This window comes from Hippocampus bargibanti, linkage group LG02, assembly GCF_051943395.1.
Source record: "Hippocampus bargibanti isolate YZ-2025 linkage group LG02, ASM5194339v1, whole genome shotgun sequence".
Taxonomy (NCBI): domain Eukaryota; kingdom Metazoa; phylum Chordata; class Actinopteri; order Syngnathiformes; family Syngnathidae; genus Hippocampus; species Hippocampus bargibanti.
In genome coordinates this window covers 37,118,095-37,137,192 of record NC_142735.1, presented here as the reverse complement: position 1 = coordinate 37,137,192, position 19,098 = coordinate 37,118,095, and the positions used below count along the sequence as shown (strand labels likewise).

Genomic DNA, 19,098 nt, shown 5'->3' with positions numbered 1-19,098 from the left:
AGTCCACATCCATTTAAAAAAAAAAATTGACAGCACGACATACGGGACAAAAATATAAAAAAATATGTCATACGTCAACATACGTTGACAATCTGTGAAAAAAACTAGAACAAGACCATTAAAGTATTACCATACTTTTATATGACAACAGTTACACAACTATGCTACAGTTTATGTCTTATATGAACGTCCAAGCATGTTTGAACACAGTCGAAACCATCCCAGGAAACCAAGAATCGCTAGTTTTGAGTCTTTCTGACTCTTAAGGTCTCCTTCATGTTTTGGTACTTTAGAAGCCAATTTGTTTACTCAGATACACGTGACTTTGTCTTCCGCGATCATGACTATTCGTCTTCATTTGGATGCCAGGATGGACAGTTTTCCAATCTTTTTTCAACCATGCGAGGCATATTTCTTTCATTGGAAAAATCCCACAGCACACCACAACCTAAACAAGTTTAAAAAGGCTTATTTTAACAATTAAGTCTTGTATTGTTACTACAGCGTAATCGTTTTTTTTTAACATTGAAACATGACACTATATTATAACATAAATAGGATTCAAAATACTGAATTTTCCAGTGCATAAGAAACATAAATAATAAATAATGTAAGAATATTTCAAATACAGGTGGCATGTATTTGTGAGAGGAAACAAGTACTGTATATTCCGGTGTATAAGGCACACCCAAAAGCCTTGATTTTCTTCCAAAGATGACCCCGCGCCTTGTACGCCGGCGCGCCTTATAGAAGAAGTCATATTAAGCCGCAACAGATCTGACAACTACTGTCAGCAGCCACCGACACCATTTCCCCCTTTAGAAGAAGTTGTGCGTCACCCCAGCCTCTACCGTACGTACCTTATGATCTGGTATGCCTTATATTTGGAAAACTTTTGGATATTTATAGCAAATATATTTGGAAACGTTTTTTTTTTCATTCATTCATTGAAGGTGCGCCTTATATATGGAAAAAGTATGAAATGACACTAACCCCTTGTGCCCTCAAGGGGCACAACCCCTTGATTGGGGTTGTGCCTTATACTCCGGTGGGTGCACTTATACGGCGGAAATTACAGTCAAAGCAATCCAATATTTGGTGCATTCATTTGAATGGAAAAGAGTGGCACAGTAGTTGAATGCACTTTATTTGTATGGGTGTATTTTGGTAGCGGGTTTGAGAAGTCCCGCTTGACCGACGTCAGCATGTGGTCGTGACGATTTCTTCCTCTGTCCCTCCCTCCTTCCTCTCTGTGCACCGCAACTTCAAGTAACTGCGCCAACTGGCATTTAAAATACAAGTCCAAATAAAATCATTTCTGTGGAAGCTCAATTTTATTGCAACCTTCAGCGAGCCAAACGAAAACCAGCAAATGTGGCCGGAAGGCCCGAGTTTGCCCACCTCTGCTTGATGACATTCACAAGCAAAGCATCGGGAAAATTAACAAACAAGCAAAGAATATATCTTGATCTTTAAATTCGCTTACAGAAAACAAATAAGGACATGTTTCTAATACAACTACAAAAAAAAAAATGTTCAGATCTTAATCAGAGGTATATTTTAGCATTAAAAGAACATAAAAGAAACATTTCACATGTAAAAATGTATATTTATATTCTACAGCATTAAAATATATCTCCATTCATATGAAAAGGAGAGTAACTGACATATTTTTTACCACGTGAAATAGTTTGTACATTCAAACAATTCTTATATTAAATTTTATGGAGGTTAATATGAAAAATAGAATCACTACCATATTTTTAAAAATATGTCTTTTTTTACAATGACCTGAAGAAATGGTAACAAATGTTCATTGGAAATATTTGAAATAGGGCAGTTAAAAATGATCCAAGTAAAATAGTCTGTACACTGAAACAATTCCTATATTCATTTTATGGAGGTTAATATGAAAAGGAGAATAACTACCATATTTATCAATGTGTATTTTTTTTACAATGACCTGAAAAAATGGTAAGAAAAATGTTCATTGGAAATATTCAAAATCTGACAGTTAAAAATGATCCAAGTAAAATTGTTTGGAAAATAGTGTGTACATTGGAATAATTCCTGTATGACGTTTGATGGAGGTCATCTGTAATTGTTCAATTGATTTGAGATAAAAATCTGGACGATAAAAACAAGATTGATGATGTAAATCAGCGGCAGTTTTCCAATTCATCTGTAAATCAGTGATTTGTTTCTGTCTCGAACAAACAAGGCAAGTGTCAGCCATTGTTTGAACGGAAGCATCTGCCGAGGCGTTGAATGGCTCACTTAAGTGGGCCAACTTGAGTCAGGACCTTCCCCAAACGGGCGGGAGTGCGGGCCAAAGGAATTTGCAAATATTACACCCCCTTTTCATCGCACTTTGTCTTTTTTTAATCACTCCCCTCCCTGCCCCCCAAAGCCCCCTGGGGGTCCGCTCCCGACTGCAATGAATGTCAAGGCAATATGGCTGCCGCCTTGCCTCCAGAGGCGCATTGACTTGTTCCCAAACACTTCATTCAATTTGTCATGGCTGCTGCTGAGATGCGGGTGGGGGGATGTGGGCCCTCAAATGCTCTAATTTGTGTTAATGAGGGCTAATAAAGTCATAGCCCCCACCTCCCTTACTGCTGACGGGGGTGGCGGCGGCGCTTGTGGATGTCATCGAAGGCCGCCTCTCCTTTGCCCTTTTTTCATAACTTTGATCATCTAGCTAGCTTGTTAGCTGTCCTTCTATCACTTTCTCTAACCCCCCCCCCCTCCCACATAGGTAGATAGATAGATAGATAGATAGATAGATAGATAGATAGATAGATAGATAGATAGATAGATAGATAGATAGATAGATAGATAGATGGGTGGGTGGGTGGGGAGGTTGGTTGGTTGGTTGGTTGGTTGGTTGGTAGGTAGCTTGCTCGCGAGCTAGGTAGATAGCTGCCTCCACGGCAGCTCTTTCACTTTTATCCTTTCACCCCCCCCCACCCCATCCCCCTTTCAAATTGCTGCTGTGGACTGCAAATTTCAAAGTTTTTCTGATTTTTCTGATTCTGATAGCTAGCTAGCTCGATAGCTGGCTAGCCAGACAGACAGACAGATCATGCTACACCGTGTGCTGTCATCCACAGTATTGATCAACAGAGGAATTCCATCCAAATAAACAAAGTGTAATGAGGAACGGTATCCCCAAAAAGTACGTGAACTAAAAGCACCACGCAAGCTGCCAGAGGGGATTGAATATTTTCCTGAATATCCTTCCTTCTTTCCTTCCTTCCATTCGTCCAAGATCCAGATTCCAAAATTCACGGCAGTTAAAATTCATGAGGAAAAAAAACCAGTTGAGTGATTTGAACAGGCCTTTTTTTCCCCTGCAATAATCTGGCGAATAAAGTCATTTGCGTCGTCCCGTTGGAAGTGGTTTCGGGGTGGGCGGGTCTTCCTTCCATGTCGTCCGAGGCGGACACTTTCTCCGCATTGTCGGCCTAATTAGACGCCCTTTGTGGAGATAATGGCGCCGCCATCTGGCCCGGGCCTTTTCGGGGGTCGTCCAGGGTGTCCCCACAATAGCGCCTTGCCCCGCCCTTTGCTCAATAGCAGCGGCGGGAACCATCTTATCGCTTCGGCTGACACCGCCGAGACCCTTTCACACACTTCAATGACTTTGGGAAAGATTGATGTCCTCCCAACGCGTCGCATCAAATCCATGACAAGAGGCCGCCATGTTGGCGGCAAAGGTCAAGCATGCAGATACAAAATGACGCCGACGCTTCTGGGAAATGAGTCATTTGGCCAAGAATAATCGTCATTCCGCTGTTGACAAAATGTCAATGAATATAACGGCACGCAGTGCAGAGGTCGTGAGTTTGAATCCCGCACTCCAAATTGTCCCGCGATGTGAGTGAATGTGAATGGAAGGCCAGGCTCTACCGTGGCGCCTTGTATTCTATTCTATTGCCTGATGTTTGGAAAACTTTTAGATGCAGTGATACCTCAGTTTACGAACACTTCAGCTCACCAACTTTTCGCTTTACGAACATTAATTTCGCCAGAATATAATCTTGGCATACCAACTAGTGTTCCGGGGACGAACCAGCGGTCCAACGGTTGAACAGCACACGCTGGCTGGAGGACTGGTTTTCGTCACCTCCTTTCTTTGAGTGCAGACATGGTTTATTTTCAAGTGGAGTACTCTGTGCTGTATGTCATGCATATTAGCATATTTGACAATAAAGCTGACTTTGACTTTTGACTTTGACTTTTTTTGCTTTTGCTCATGGCTAGTGTTCAGCCAAAGAGGACACCAAAGAAAATGACGGTCGAGCAGAAGTCGGAGATCATCAAAACACACCAATGAGGTGTGCGTTTGTGTTACTTAGCATCCCAGTAGCAGTACGCTAAGTCCACCATTGCTGCCATCCTTAAGAACAAGGAAGCTATTAAAGGCGTTTTTGTGTTGTCTAAGCGACGGTCTCAGGCAATATAAGAGGTTGAAAAACTTGATTTGGATTAGCGAAAAGCAGCTAACAAGGGACAGTATGAGTGAGGGTATTATCTCCCAGAAAGCACGCCAACTTCACTCTGATATCATCAAGAGGCAACGACATCAACGACCATCACAAAGGTCAATTAAACCACTTTATTATACATTAGAATTTCTTTCTTTCATGACAATCCAATAGCACATTTATTATACATAAAATAGTGTCTATTTTGTGTCGTTTTAAGGCGTGTTTAGTAGAAAATTATATTTTATGGGGACCTGGGAAGGGATGATTCTCATTTTAATGGTTTCTTATGGGAAATAAATGTTTGGCAGACTAACTTTTGGCCTTACACACACTTTGTGGGAACCAATGAAGTTGGTGAGCTGAGGTCTGACTCCTTTAAATAAGGATTGTTTGAAATCCTAAATATCCTACATGACTTTAATGTGGATGTTTTTTTTTTTTTTCAAAGACGCAAACGTCAACCATGACGTTTCTTGAGTTAATGAGGTTTGTGGGTACGTGTGTCACATGGCCCCTCCTCCTTCCTCCGCCGTCATCGTGGTCGTCTTCCAAGCGGCGGGCGAGTGCAACCCTTGGTGAACCTCCTTCACGCCTCTTTTCATCCTGCCTGGCAACAACAACAGCCTCCATCTGCCCCCTAACACCTCCCCCCCACCCCCAACTCGTACCCGCCCAACATGCCGACGCTGACAACCTGCACGAGAATGGCCATGTGCCTCTTACAAACACACACACACACACACACACACACACACACACACACACACACACACACACACACACACACACACACACACACACACACACACACACACACACACACTATTGATGTTGCTGCTGTTCACAATAGCTTTAACGTAGCGCTACCAGTGGTTCGCTATCTCTTTAAACAACTGCAGTGGACACTCCCTTAAACTCATTCACTGCCATTCACCAATTTATTGGGGAATTGAAAATATGACGTAGGGCGCCATTCCCCAATTGGTTCGGCTTTTGTGTTTTCATGCTTGGGTGCAGATAAAGCGCTGACCGCGGCCTCTGGCAATGTTTTTGACTTCCACAAGGGGGCAACATTTCTTTTTTTCACGTTAGCGCTTTGTTCCAGTTTCAGCTGTTGCTAAAGCACTATATAACTATGTGTCTAAAAGGTGTCTAACGCTTTTTGGATAGTGAAGAAGAAATGTCCGCAGTGCCATGAAATGAAAGCCGATTAACTCATTCACTGCCATTCCCAAATGTATTATAAAGCGCTGGTCATACCTCCGGCAATGTTTTTTTCACCTCCATAAGAGGGCAATATTTCAGCTTCAGATGTTGCTAAAGGGCTATATAAGCCAATATGGATGTATCGTATTGTATTTTGGACAGCCGCCCTCATTTCAAGCGTGTATACCTCCGGGCCAATACCATTTAGGAATTAACTCTTGATTTGTGATGAAAAAGCAGAATTGAAGGTCACTCACACTGTATTGAATGGTTATGTAGTCCTAAAACTCAATATTATGTGGGTTCTGGAATTGGAGTACCAATGACAAAAACCCTGGCACTGGAGTGGACCATTTTTGCACGTCTGCCAGTGAATGAGTAGCGTATTTTCCGGTGTATAAGGCGCGCCCAAAAGCCTTGATTTTCTTCCAAAGATGACCCTGCGCCTTATTCGCCGGTCGCTGTGCCTTACATGTGAAGTCAACTCATTTCTGCGTGTGCAACCCCAGCCTCTACTTTAGATCTGTAGCTAGCTATAGATAGATAGATAGATACATATGCGGCTAGCAGCTAGCTATAGAATTCAGGGGTGGGCACTCCTGGTCCTGGAGAGCCACCCTCCTGCGTGTTTTCCAAGTCTCCTTGTTGCAACACACCTGATTCAAAGGAGCAGGTTCAACGTGAGGCTTGCGCAGAGCTTGGTGATTATCTGATGATTTGAATCAGGTGACTTGGAAAACACGCAGGAGGATAGCTCTCCAGGACCAGGAGTGGCCACCCCTGATATAGATGGATCTATTTAAGAAAGAAAGAAAAATGATGTTGAATCCTGGAATGCACCATCTTCCTCCACCTTTCTCATCCACCAAACCTAAGTCAATCTCCTCTGAATTGAATTGCACGCTTTCAAACGCCATCTTAATGCCTTACATGTTTTCCACATACATGAAAGTGAAATACCCCCAGCGTCCCCCCCACCCCTCCGCCTTTCAAAGGTGTTATTGTAGCTGTGAACGTTGCTCTTGCAATCGTCAAGTGCGCGTACTCCACAGGCGCTTGGCATCCTCTCGGTTTGTCATCTTTTCCTTTTTCGATGATTAATTTTCCTCCCCTCGCCGTCTTGCTGCAACGCCTCTAATTAGGAATCCAAGTGGAGCGCGGCTGCGATGGCGCAATGGAACCTGAATGGAATCACACACAATTAGGGAACGTATTAGTTCTTGTCATGTTGGCGGGACTGTAATACGATCAACATGGCTCCGGAATAATCACAAGCAGAAGGGGGGCTGCGGGTGGGGGGCAGCAATCATGCTAACAATGGCGGTTGCCTGAACTTGCCTGTCCGGTCTTAATGTACGGCAATAACGTGCATCCTGTCAAAGGTGCTTAGCCACACTTAAATTGCACCATGACCGTGTTTAAAATGCAAAATTCCACTCTATAGTATTGTACTTTATTAGTTCGTATCATTTGATACAATCTAAAGCAGGGGTTGCTAACACTTTTTCAGCATGGGAGCGACCATTAATACTTTTATACAGTACAGGTAACATCCGAGTTACGACTGGGTTCCGTTGCGACAAAACGGTCCAAAGTCAAACGGTCGTAAGTCGAAATACATTCAAAATGGCTGACGTGACGTTGACATGACATGATGGTATACCGTGTCAATCTGTTGTTTTTAAGCAACGTTTTCTATTGAATACTATTATATATTTACAGTTCATCGATGAAAAGGTTTCTTCAGCCGTCATCTGTACTTCTTTGAAGGTGTCGGACGTTTCGCTTCTTATCCAAGAGGCTTCGTCAGCAAACTAACATTTGCTGGATAAAAAGCGAAACGTCCGACACCTTCAAAGAAGTACAGATGAAGGCTGAAGAAACCTTTTCATCGATGGACCGCTGCTGTACGACTGAGAGCTTACACAGACGTGTTTACGGTTCATTTATAAATTTGACAACTTTTACTGTCATTTTTATCATTTTATAATAATAATAATACATTTAATTTATAAGCGCCTTTCAAAACTCCCAAGGTCACTTTATATATTTTGTATTATCAATATTTATTACTGTATAACTACCTGTAATGTATCCAAAACGGTTTAGTGTACAGTTGATTTTATAAATGTTATACTTCTATTGCTGCTGTGGACTGCAAATTTCCCCATTGCGGGACGAATAAAGGTATTCTGATTCTGATTCTGATTCTTCCCTTTTTAACCAAACCACACAGCACCACGGTGACTGGCGTACTAGTTTTGGGCGGATGAACATCAAACCACACGTTCGTACAGCGCCACGGTCGCTGGCGGTCTAGTTTTCATTACTCCTTTCCTTGAGTGCATACGTGGTTTGTTATCGAGTGGAGTACTTTTGCTATTATGCGACCGAAAACAATCCCCACCACAGGCTAGTGTTCAGCCTAAGAAGACATTAAAGAAAATGACGGTCGAGCACCATTGCTACGTGTGGCTAAGGGTGTTTCTGTGTCGTTTAAGCAACGGTCTCAGGCAATAGAAGAGGTTGGAAAACTTCTATTGGAATAACGAAAAGCAGCAAGCAGGGGACCGTGTGAGTGAGGGAATTATCGGCGAGAAAGCACGGCAACTTCACTCGGATATCATCAAGAGGCAACTACATCAATGAGTATCACAAAGGTCAGTAAAACGACTTTAATATACAGTACAGTTTATTTCTTTGAACATATACTCTTTGAACAGTAGCCCAAATTGAACTGTATAGTGCCGCTTTGCAATTTTTTGATGATGATACTAGTGCAGCGTGTTCGACCGGAAACAAATTCCTTGTGTGTTCTAGATACTTGGCAATAAAGATGTTTCTGATTTCTTTAATTACAATGCAATAGCATATATTATACATGAAATAAGGTATATTTGTGTTTAGTTTTAAGGCTTATTTAGTAGAAAATGGTGTTTTATGGGGACCTGGGTACGGATTATTCTCATTTTAATGGTTTCCGATGGGAAATTAATGTTTGGAAGACACAGTTTTCATCTTACACTTTCTGGGAACCAATTAAGTATCACTGTATGTTTTTCCGTAAATCACTCTCATGTGAACGTCCCACCAAATTAGTGACATTTTACCTCCCTCTGAAAATAAAAGCAACAAAGGTCGCAAAGAGCGAGCCTCCTGCTGCTTCTTAACCCTTGATGGTGGCGTGAACACCCAGATAAGCATGGCTCCTTTCCACTCCAACACACACACACACACACACACACACACACACACACCCCCACTAAACTAAACGTCAGCGGCCAAGCATATTGCACACCCGCTCCGTCTCCACATCCTTTCTTCACAGGCGCGTCATTGGCAGTCAATTGGAGCTCCCCCTTGGCCCATTGTGGGCACATTTTGCTCTTGACAGAGTGCGGAAGATTAATGGCTACCAGCAGCCGAGGGAGCTTCGCCTCAGCGAGCACGGCCGACCTAAATTCATTACGCCAATTTCCCCCTGTCTTATGCCCAAGACCCCATCCTTCCCGGGGACAAAACCTATATATCGATATATGTGGACGACACTTTTGTCATCATTTAAAAACAAAAAAAATTCAATTCTTCACAGATCACCTCAACTCGGTAGGCATCAACATTAAATTTACTCGCGAGGACACGACAGAGAAGCAACTAGCCTTTTTGGATTGTAAAGTCATTATGAAAGAGGACAGAGCGCTAAAAACAGAAGTCTTTAGGAAGGCCACACACACTGACCAATACTTACCTTTCGATTCTTACAGGTAATTCGCTGACAAAGTTTCTTGGATAAGAAGCGAAACACCTTCAAAGATGTACAGACGACGGCTGAAGAAACCTTTTCGTCGATGGACCACTCCTGTACGACTGAAAGCTTACGCAGACGTAGGGTACCCACAGTTTGTGAGTGCTCTCAACCCTTCACTCAATCGCCTTGGAGGGGTGACGTTCAATTTGGATCGTTCCTTAGGCAGCATAGGCTTAGTTATGCTGATGAGGTGATACCAGAGCAAATGGGGCAATCAGGCCAGTCGTAGACCCCATACTCAGGCAGGACAATAGAAGTAATCAGTCAGGACAATAAAAGTAATCAGGGAATAGTCCTCTGCTCCCCCCAACCTGAGAGCAGGGACCTATCGTAGCAGAGTCTGGCACCGCCACGTCTTGACAGTAGGGTATACAGTATATATATATATATATATATATATATATATATATATATATATATATATATATATATATATATATATATATATATATATATATATCTCGAAACATCCGACACCTTGAAGGAAGTCCAGATGACAGCTGAAGAAACCTTCTCATCGATGGACCACTCCTGTACTACTGAGAGCTTACACAGACGAACCCCACATGATGAAAAATATGCAATCAAATAAGAAAGGGTCATAGTCCGATTGTGTAGGTGGAAGATGAGGAAAGGCACTTACAAAAGGCCTCCACTGGTAATGTCCATTTTATCACCAATAAAGAAAAATTGTGAGAGGCTAAATGGTAGCATAGCAACATCTCTAGAGCCTTTTCATCGGCAATAAAGACATCACACACACAAACTTTTATCTATTTATATATTTAGGGGCCGTATCGCAGTCTGGGAATCCCTGAAGTCAGGAAGAGTTTAAGGGTGGTGGGTGTACGGGGGGCCTGCCGGGGTACGAGAGCGCGAGTGCCTTTCAGGCATTTCCAGGCCAGCTCATAAATCAGCTCTGGACCCATAGATTCTTCCAGTGGTGGACAGGATCAATTCCCATTTTCACAGCTCCTTTAAGGAAAACCACGCAAATGTTTTGCATCAAGGCCCCAGGTTGGTACGGAGCGGGGTGTGGTTAGGTGAAGGCCCGGTTGAGACAGGGTGAAAAAACGGGCTCCAACTCTAATTAAGCCTCATTTCTACGTGTTTTGTCCAAATGTAATGAAACTTTGGTCATAACTACTTTATTATACAGTGATACCTCAGAGTACCAACTGAATTGGTTCCCAGAAAGTGTATGTAAGGCAAAAAGTGTGTATTCCAAATATTAATTTCCCATAGGAAACCACTAAAAGGCAAATAATCAGTTCCCAGGTCCCCATAAAACATCATTTTCGACTAAATAAGCATTAAAACTAAACAAAAGTATACCTTATTTTACGTATAATAAATCTACTATTGTATTGTAATTAAAGAAATAAACTGTCCTATATAATAAAGTGGTTTTATTGACCTTTGTGATGGTCGTTAATGTCGTTGCCTCTTGATGATATCCGAGTGAAGTTCCGTGCTTTCTCGGTGATAATACCCTCACTTACACTGTCCCCTGCTAGGTGCTTTTAGTTAATCCAAATCAAGTTTTTCAACCTCTTCTATTGCCTGAGACCGTTGCTTAGACGACACTGAAACACCCTTAGTCACACATAGCAATGGTCGACGTAGCGTCCTGGTACTGGGAGAGTTGCGGCCGATTTTTTTTGGGGGGGGTCACTGTGTCCAAGTGAATAACAGCAAGCCTTCATAAAGATGTCACAAGAAAACCCAAAGTCTCAATTTGAGAACCGAAGCGCTGCCAGCCAGATGTGAAGCCACAGAGCAGCGAAGGGATCATAACGCGGCCCCAAAGCTAACGCGCAAAACCACCGCCGCCGCCAAGCTAACGCGCAGAAGCGCCCCTCCCCCTGTTTGAAGCGTTCGCCAGGAGGTGTCCAGCTGTCCTTAACGACTGGCGATTTACGACAGGCGAGGAGCCAGAGGTCAACATAAGCGCCACTCGGACGTCTTTGTCAGAGCTCGCTCGCTGTGTCGCTGCGCCTCCTCCCATCGCTCAGGGTTTTATTCATCTTCTTTCCCCCCCTGCACCTGTTTGACACCTTGACTGTTTACGACTTTTTGTCAAGTTGCCGTTAAATATTCCTGATGACGGGCGGCGGAACGTGCTGCGAGGCTCTACTAGTCGCTATCTATTAGATATCAGCAATCTAGTTGGCTTGCTAGCTCTCTGGCTATCTAGCTGGCTAGGTAGCTATCTATTAGCGACTGTATCCTGTGAATGTAAAGTGACCTTGAGAGTTTTGAGAGGTGCTTATAAATTAAATGTATTGTTATTACTGTATCTATTAGCTAGCTAGCTAGCTTTCTATCTGTTTGAGTTACTTGCAGGTTGAGCGAACACTGGCGCGTGTTGCTGCTGCCGCTACTCACCCACAGAAAATAGAATAGTTGAATAAAGAATAAATGTAGAATAAAGTCTTTGATGATCTCCTTTTGTGTCGTCTTGGGCTTAACACTAGCCTGTGGTGGGGTGGTCTTTTTCCGTCCCATAATAGCAAAAGTACTCCACTTGCTAGCAAACCACGTCTGCACTCAAAAAGAGTGGGTGTGGGAAAACTAGTCGGCCAGCCGCCGTGGCGCTGTGGTTTGGTTCGTCCGCCCAAAACTGGTTTGTCCGCCAAGATGATATTCTGGCAAATGTAATGTTTGTAAAGTGAAACGTTTGTGAGCTAAAGCGTCGCTAAGCTCAGGTATGACTGGATTGGTTGGATTTGTCGCCATTTTTCTTCACAGGGACGACTTGCTTGATGGAATTCTGGCTTCCATTGCATTGCAATGTATTTATTTGTTGCGAGTGCAGGAAAAATGCTCCCTGATTTGATGTTGAGTGGAAGTGTTGTTTGACCCGCCGCTGACTGGTTGCAGCACCAGATGGCCCACTCAATTCATATTCATCATAAAACAAAACGTTGAAATATAAGCCCAAAAAGAGCATATGGACTCTGAAGGTGTGCTTTCCAATTAGACGAGCGTGTATGTTCCAAATCTTAAAATCTGACTTTTTGGGAGGAGTTGCAAGTATTTATTGCGGCAAAGGAAATTGCTCATTAAGTGAGATGGATGTGGGCCACCCTCTTACGGACTACAAACGTGGATTAATTTTTTCCTCCGTGTGGTCATTTCAATAATAATGGCGCATTCAGACTTAATACGCTGGTTCCTATAAGCGCGCCCGCACGCCGCTACATCTGTGTCCACTTTGTATAGGGCGCAGAAAAAGATGGCCCTTTGTGTTTTCTTTGCTAATGAATAGTAGCGGTGGAGTGAAATTACACACACATTGGAAATTAGGAGCCATTTTTGATGCGCTGCTCGGAGAAATATGCATTTGCGGCTCTTCATATTTTGCCAAGAATGTGTGCAAACACAAAGGAGAGATTTATCTTCATATGATTAACTCATTCGCTGCCAGATGACGTGCAAAAATGTCTGCACTCCGTTGCCAGGGTTTTTGTCATTGTCACACAATAGTGAGTTTGAGGATTACTTAAAGGACAACCGACGTCTCCGCACAAGTTGTGTCCATAATTTGTAAAATGGCTTCAAATGACTTCTACTGGGCGTATTTTAATAAAATTCCACCGCATATAGCTATAGTTTACCTTTTAAGACTCGCGCTGAACATTCAGGAAGTCTTGTTTTTGAGTTGGTGACGAGTCCGTACGTGACGTCAGAAAAGGACCGCCTTCTCACCGTAAAAAAGACGCATTGTAGCGTCTTTCCATCACGTCAATGTATTTTGCTGATTCATTCCTCACCGAAGCTGGTCGCCATTTTTCTGCCTCTTCTTGAGTGAGACATTCCCCCCCGCCCGTTTGCCTCAAAAATAAAGCTGAAGCTGTTGTGAAAAGCGCTTGAGCAAAGAGTTGCAGTTGAGAGTTGCAGTTGTACTATGCGTTAGGAGCAGCATTCCATGCCAATGTTGAAAAGGACATTTCCTTTGTAGTGCTGCTGATCACGTGAGAACATGTCCAGCGGGGCATCAAGTCCCTCCCTGAACATGCGGACATGGCGCATGTTGTGATGCTCAAGCAACATGCGACATGCGACATGCGACATGCGACATGACTGGGGTTGGCTTGTCATTCTGAAAGCTTGAGCAGCGGGGCTTCCTGGATGCCACGCTGGCCCATCTGGCCTGTCACTCAAATTCTACTTCATGTAACACCCCCCTTTTTTTTCTTTTCTTTTTTTTCAAGCAGCAACTTGACGCAGGACCGTCTCCACGGGGTGTCTGCGGCTGTCTGGCGCTCCCAAGCAACACCCAACGCCCCCTCAACCCCCCCCCCCCCACCCCGACTCGTAAGTCTTTCCATCTTTAGCGTAGCATTTCCGTTAACAGGCTGAAGGTCACGACCTTGAGAAACATCCGCGTCGCCAAGTTGACTAATTAGCTTATCCTTGACACCTGCTATTGCTTGAGTTATGATTTTCTTCTTCTGCCACCCACAAAGAAATATATCAATGGCAATACAGACGCTCCATTACTTACGAACATTTTCATGACCAACAACGATACATTTTTTGTAGTAACATATGTTGTAATCTCTCCAGTTGTTGCATCTATTTGGGATTTGACAATATTAGCTTACTAGATAGCCATTTTAGCTAGCTGTCGAGCTAAACAACTTTTTTTTATGAATACATGCATTGGCTAACTAGATAGACAGATGCATGATGTTCACTACTGACAGCTTGACAAGAATTAGCTTACTAGATATCCGCTTTAGCTAGCTGTTGAGCTAAACAACTTTTTTCCATATCTATGCATAGGCTAACTAGATCGACAGAGGCATGATGTTAACCACTGCTAGCTTGACAAGAAGACAAATGCTAAAAGCGGCTGTGTGTATTTCTCAAGCCGTGATGTCAACATTCCTTTTCTGTCTTCTTTCTTTCAGCTGTGCTCATTTGGTGCCGGATCATCAATCACGGAAAGTGATTGTGAATGACTTCCACTCGGGCCAGCGACCGCTCGCTAAAACGGACACCTTGCTACGCCCTCAACCTAGCTTGCGCCGAGACGAGCGCCGCTCGTATCACTCGGAAGGAATGAAGAGACGCTCCCGTTGAAGATGACAAACGTCTGTTCGGCTCGTGTCATTTGTCTTCAATGCGGGTTGATACTTGGAAGCTTCCTTCCAAGACGGCGGATTCCCGGAGGAGGCGCCGCCGCGTCATCGGCTGACTGGCCAGCGTTTGGCGTCTCGGGTGACGTTGGCACGTCCAGGAAAGTACGCCGATGACAGGTAAAAATATCCTGCTCGTTTCAAAATGCGACGGATCCGAGTGGCCCAAATGAGTTTTGGCCACTTCGAGACGTACAGGCAGGGGGGGGGGGGGGCTCGGGATCGCGACTCCTGAGCCAGATGAAGTGGTTTGGGGAAATGATTTGAAACCTCTCCCTCCAGTGAGGTATTTAGGGCACGTCCCACCGGGTGGACAGATTCCGCTGGATTATTATTATCTATTCGCTAGCTATTAGCTATATCCACTCGGCTTTAGCTATCTATTTGCTAGCTAGCTTTCTATCTATTTGAGTTACTTCCGGGTTGAGTGAACGCTGGCGCGTGTGGCCGCCGCTGCTCACCCACAGGAAAAAAAAAAACTTATCCTGTGACTGTGAAGTGACCTTGAGACTTTTGAAAGGCGTTTATCAATAAAATGGATTATTATTATTATTATTCAAAGAGGCGCGATGCACTTCTATTTGGGTTACTGTTTAGAGTTCATGGCGACGAGGGAAGAAGCTGTTTAAACTGGTTTTGGTGCACGTGGCTCGGTAGCGCCTGCCTGGCTTGCCTGGGGGGAGTCTGGAAAAGGTGGTGGGCAGGGTGCGCTAGGATTTTCTGCGCCCTCGTTTGGATTCTTGCAGTGTGAGTAGGGCGGGGCCAATGACACAGTACAGTATATAAATTAATGGATTATGTGTTTGTATTGTTGGATTGGATTACATTAGATTAGCCTTTATTAGTCTCGCGGTGAAGTAATTGATATGTTACTGCAGCAAAGTTATGGAAGGGAGAGGAAAGGAAGAAGTAGAAAAAGAAAAACTCTTAGGGATATACAGTAAAGTCTCGTTATATCGATATTCAAGGGAGTCCGAAAAAATATCGCTATAACCGGGACTATCGATATATCCGACCCTGTTTGCATGTAATTTTCTCCGTGCGTGCATAGAAATAGTATCGATATAACCGGGACTATCGATATATCCCATATCGATATAACGAGACTTTACTGTATATATATATATATATATATATAGATAAGGCCCAAACTACCAGTAAGACTTGAGTATGCTGACGAAGCTTTTTGGATAAGAAGCGAAACGTCCGACACCTTCAAAGAAGTACCGATGACAGCTGTAGAAAGCTTTTCATCGACTTACTGCAGTTATTTTCTTCGTAGCCTATGAAAATTCCTCAATAACAAACGTAGATCATGGCGACCCTTATGGATTTCTTGGTCATGTGACCACATGTATTCAAGACGATAAAAAGTCAACAGCAGTCCATCAAGTTGCGCGCTTTTACGATGTTTGTTTTTGGTGACACTTGGAAGTTTGTTGTCATGTTTCCGCGGAGCACCTTTCGGAGCGTCCGGCTCAACGTCCCCTTTAATGATTCCTCCAGATTGTCCGTCTCTTCTTTTATTGTGACGATAAATCTGATGTAACAAGCTGAAAACAGCCATAAATCTGCACCGGGGGCTCAGATTGCAACGCACCAATCCTCTTGGGGGGGTGAGGGGGATTAGGGGGAGGGGGGGGCGCCGTAAAAGCGTAGAGTGTTTGTGTGACAGTGTTAGAGTTGTTATTTTGTTTTATTTTGAAGCCGACGACTAACGTCACGCAGATGATTGCCGTGTCGTCAAAATTGCTCTTGTTATTTGTTGTATTTCCTCCTTTCAACCTTTTCTTGTTGGCCTTTGTTTCATCTTGTTTGAACTGTCTTTTGTGGACAGAAAACAACTTTTGAGCTTGACATTTTCCTCCTGCCCTTCGTCTCCTCTCGGGTCGAAAGAAGTCATCCAAGTTCCTCGAAGTAAATACCTTTGCAGTCATTAGCCTTTGCGCCCGAGATGAATCCAACGTTGCTTCCGGGGAATGAGCGTTTTATCTTGGTTGTCCTCCCTTTTTGACCAGGCTGCCATTGGTCTTTGGATCCAATGTGTCATCGCAAGCTGATATCTTCCTAAACGAGGAATGCTTGCAACGGAGCAAATTTCACCTTTTTCTTCATCCACTGATGTATGCAGACAGTTTTGGGATAATAAGGTAACATCCGACTTGCGGCCAGCTCGACTGACGACCACCCGTACTTACGACCACGACCTCCACACCCTTTTTTTAAAATTGTCATTCTACGCCTGGCACCGCGATGCGCTAGCAGGTTGGCAACGCGTCCGGCAATTTGGGGCCAGCCAGCCAGCATCTCGCTCTCACGCAGCAATTGACCGTGTGATGGCACCGGGTGGAGGGGGGGGGGGGGGGGGGGTGTTGTAGTCATTTAGCCTACGAGTCTCTATTCAGCATTTTTAATGGAGTTCGACTTACGACCATTTCAACTTACGACCACTTGGTCGGAACAGAACTCGGTCTTGTGAATGTGCCACATTTCTTTGAAACTTGAACCCAAACCCAAAGTTTATTTTGTTTACAATTGTCATTTGTAAACATTTGCCGCATCCTGATCTATTCCTATTTTTGATGAAAGTCTGATTTATGTCATGCATTTGTTTTCATATGAGTATCCCCAAAGAAATTAAGCGGATTGAGGCCACCGAGTCCGTCGGAAATAAGAGACTATAATTGTGCCGGCGCTAAAGAAAACAAAGTAAAATAATAAATGGCTGAGGCATGAGCAAAGAATAATCTTCAATCAAAAATGGGCCCAATACAGACTGTACATATTTGGACTTGATTAGCGCTTCGGCGTGCCAAAGTTTTTTTTTTGGGGGGGGGGCAGGCCGCAGATGTCTTTTGGTGGTGATTTTCAATGAGATGAATTAGAGACAAAAGACGGAGTGGACATGGCGTCTGCACATCAAACACACGTGGCCGTTGTGGTCTTCTTCCTCCCGGTCCTCCTCTTCGTCCTCCTCCGACAAGAAGGTGTCCCGGCGAAGAACCAGAGTGAGCGCTGATAGACGCACCTCACGCTCCCCCTTTGCCCTCTTGGCTAATTCATCTTCTGCGAAAGCGTCCTAATGAGCTCCAGTTGCTCCGGAGCAGACCCTGCCCACCCGGCAGGAAGTGGATGTTTTTGGCCCGGGATCACTGCTTCCAAATGGGGGACAGCGAGGGGCTGCTTCCCTCCCGAGCCCCCAACCTTCTCCCCCTCCACTTGTCATTATTGTCATATGGAGGTTTCTGCGTCTGCTTCTTTTTACACATAGTATTTCCAAAAAAAAGGGAGGAATATAGTCATCTTACCTTTCATGTTCACATATTAAAATACCTAGCAAAAATAAATTTGACACAGCAAAAAAAAAAGCCAATTCCACTACTGTAATTAAATAAATAGTTCGATAAATACATAGATAAATGCATAGATACAGATATCTAGCTAGCTAGTGCTACAAAAGCTAGCTCAACAGATCTTTAGCTAGCTATATTGTCTAGCTGGCTAGCTATCTTAGCTCTCTAGCTATCTGGCTAGCTATATAGCTATCTCGCTTGCTGGCTATTGGCTATCTATTAGCTAGCTGGCTAGCTTTCTATCTATTTGAGTTACTTCCAGGTTGAGTAAACACTGGCATGTGTGGCTACCGCTGCTCACTCACAGACGAAAAAATAGAAAGACCTTGAGAGTTTTGAAAGGATGTATTGTTATGACTGTATTTTGCAGTGTATAAGATGCACCCAAAATGCTTGTTTTTCTTCCAAACATGAGCCTTACACGCCGGTCGGTGTGCCTTATATGTGAAGTCATATTGAGCCACACTGTAGAAGTAGTAGTGCGTAACCATCCACAGCCTCTACTGTAGCGCCTTATAATGTGGTGTGCCTTTCATTTGGAAAAATATAGAAACATATTTCTATATTATATTTGGTAACCCTTTTTCATTCATTGAAGGTGCGCCTTATAATCTGGTGCACTGTATTAAAAAGACAAAGTTTGAAAATACACCATTCATTGGGAGTGCGCCTTATACGCCGGAAAATATGCTCTTTATTTTGAAGGCCAATGGACAGCATCATGCCGGGTCAATAATCTTTTTTGACATCCCATTATCATAATTGTAGTTATATCCGTTTTTTCCTTCAAATGAAAGTATTTTCTGGTGCATAAGGCACCCCCAAAAACTTTGGTTTTCTTCAAAAGATAGCCCTGCACCTTATACTTTGGTGCACTTTATAACACCGGAAAGTACGGACATGACATCATTTCTTTTGTGAAATAATTTGGAATAATGAGGCACTTTTTTCCATTCCTCCACGAAAAACATGTTCTCATTAAATATAGGGGGGAATGTTGTCAACATCGGATGTAAACAAATACTGTACCTATAAAAAATACTATACATATTGAAAAATATACACTTAATAATGATGATATATATGAAATG

At 43.4% G+C, this 19,098-nt stretch overlaps 1 long non-coding RNA gene across 2 annotated transcripts; it reads left to right on the top strand.

Moving 5' to 3' along the window:
• Window positions 1-14,492: 14,492 nt before the first annotated feature.
• LOC148902593 (uncharacterized) lies at window positions 14,493-17,569 on the top strand. Of its 2 annotated transcripts, none has more exons than XR_016118075.1 (3): window positions 14,493-14,774; window positions 16,492-16,571; window positions 16,673-16,976. It is a non-coding gene; the product is annotated as an uncharacterized LOC148902593 (long non-coding RNA). The 2 variants fall into 2 exon arrangements; XR_016118074.1 differs by lacking the exon at window positions 14,493-14,774 and adding an exon at window positions 17,496-17,569 and having other exon boundaries at window positions 16,378-16,571; window positions 16,673-16,804.
• Window positions 17,570-19,098: the final 1,529 nt, after the last annotated feature.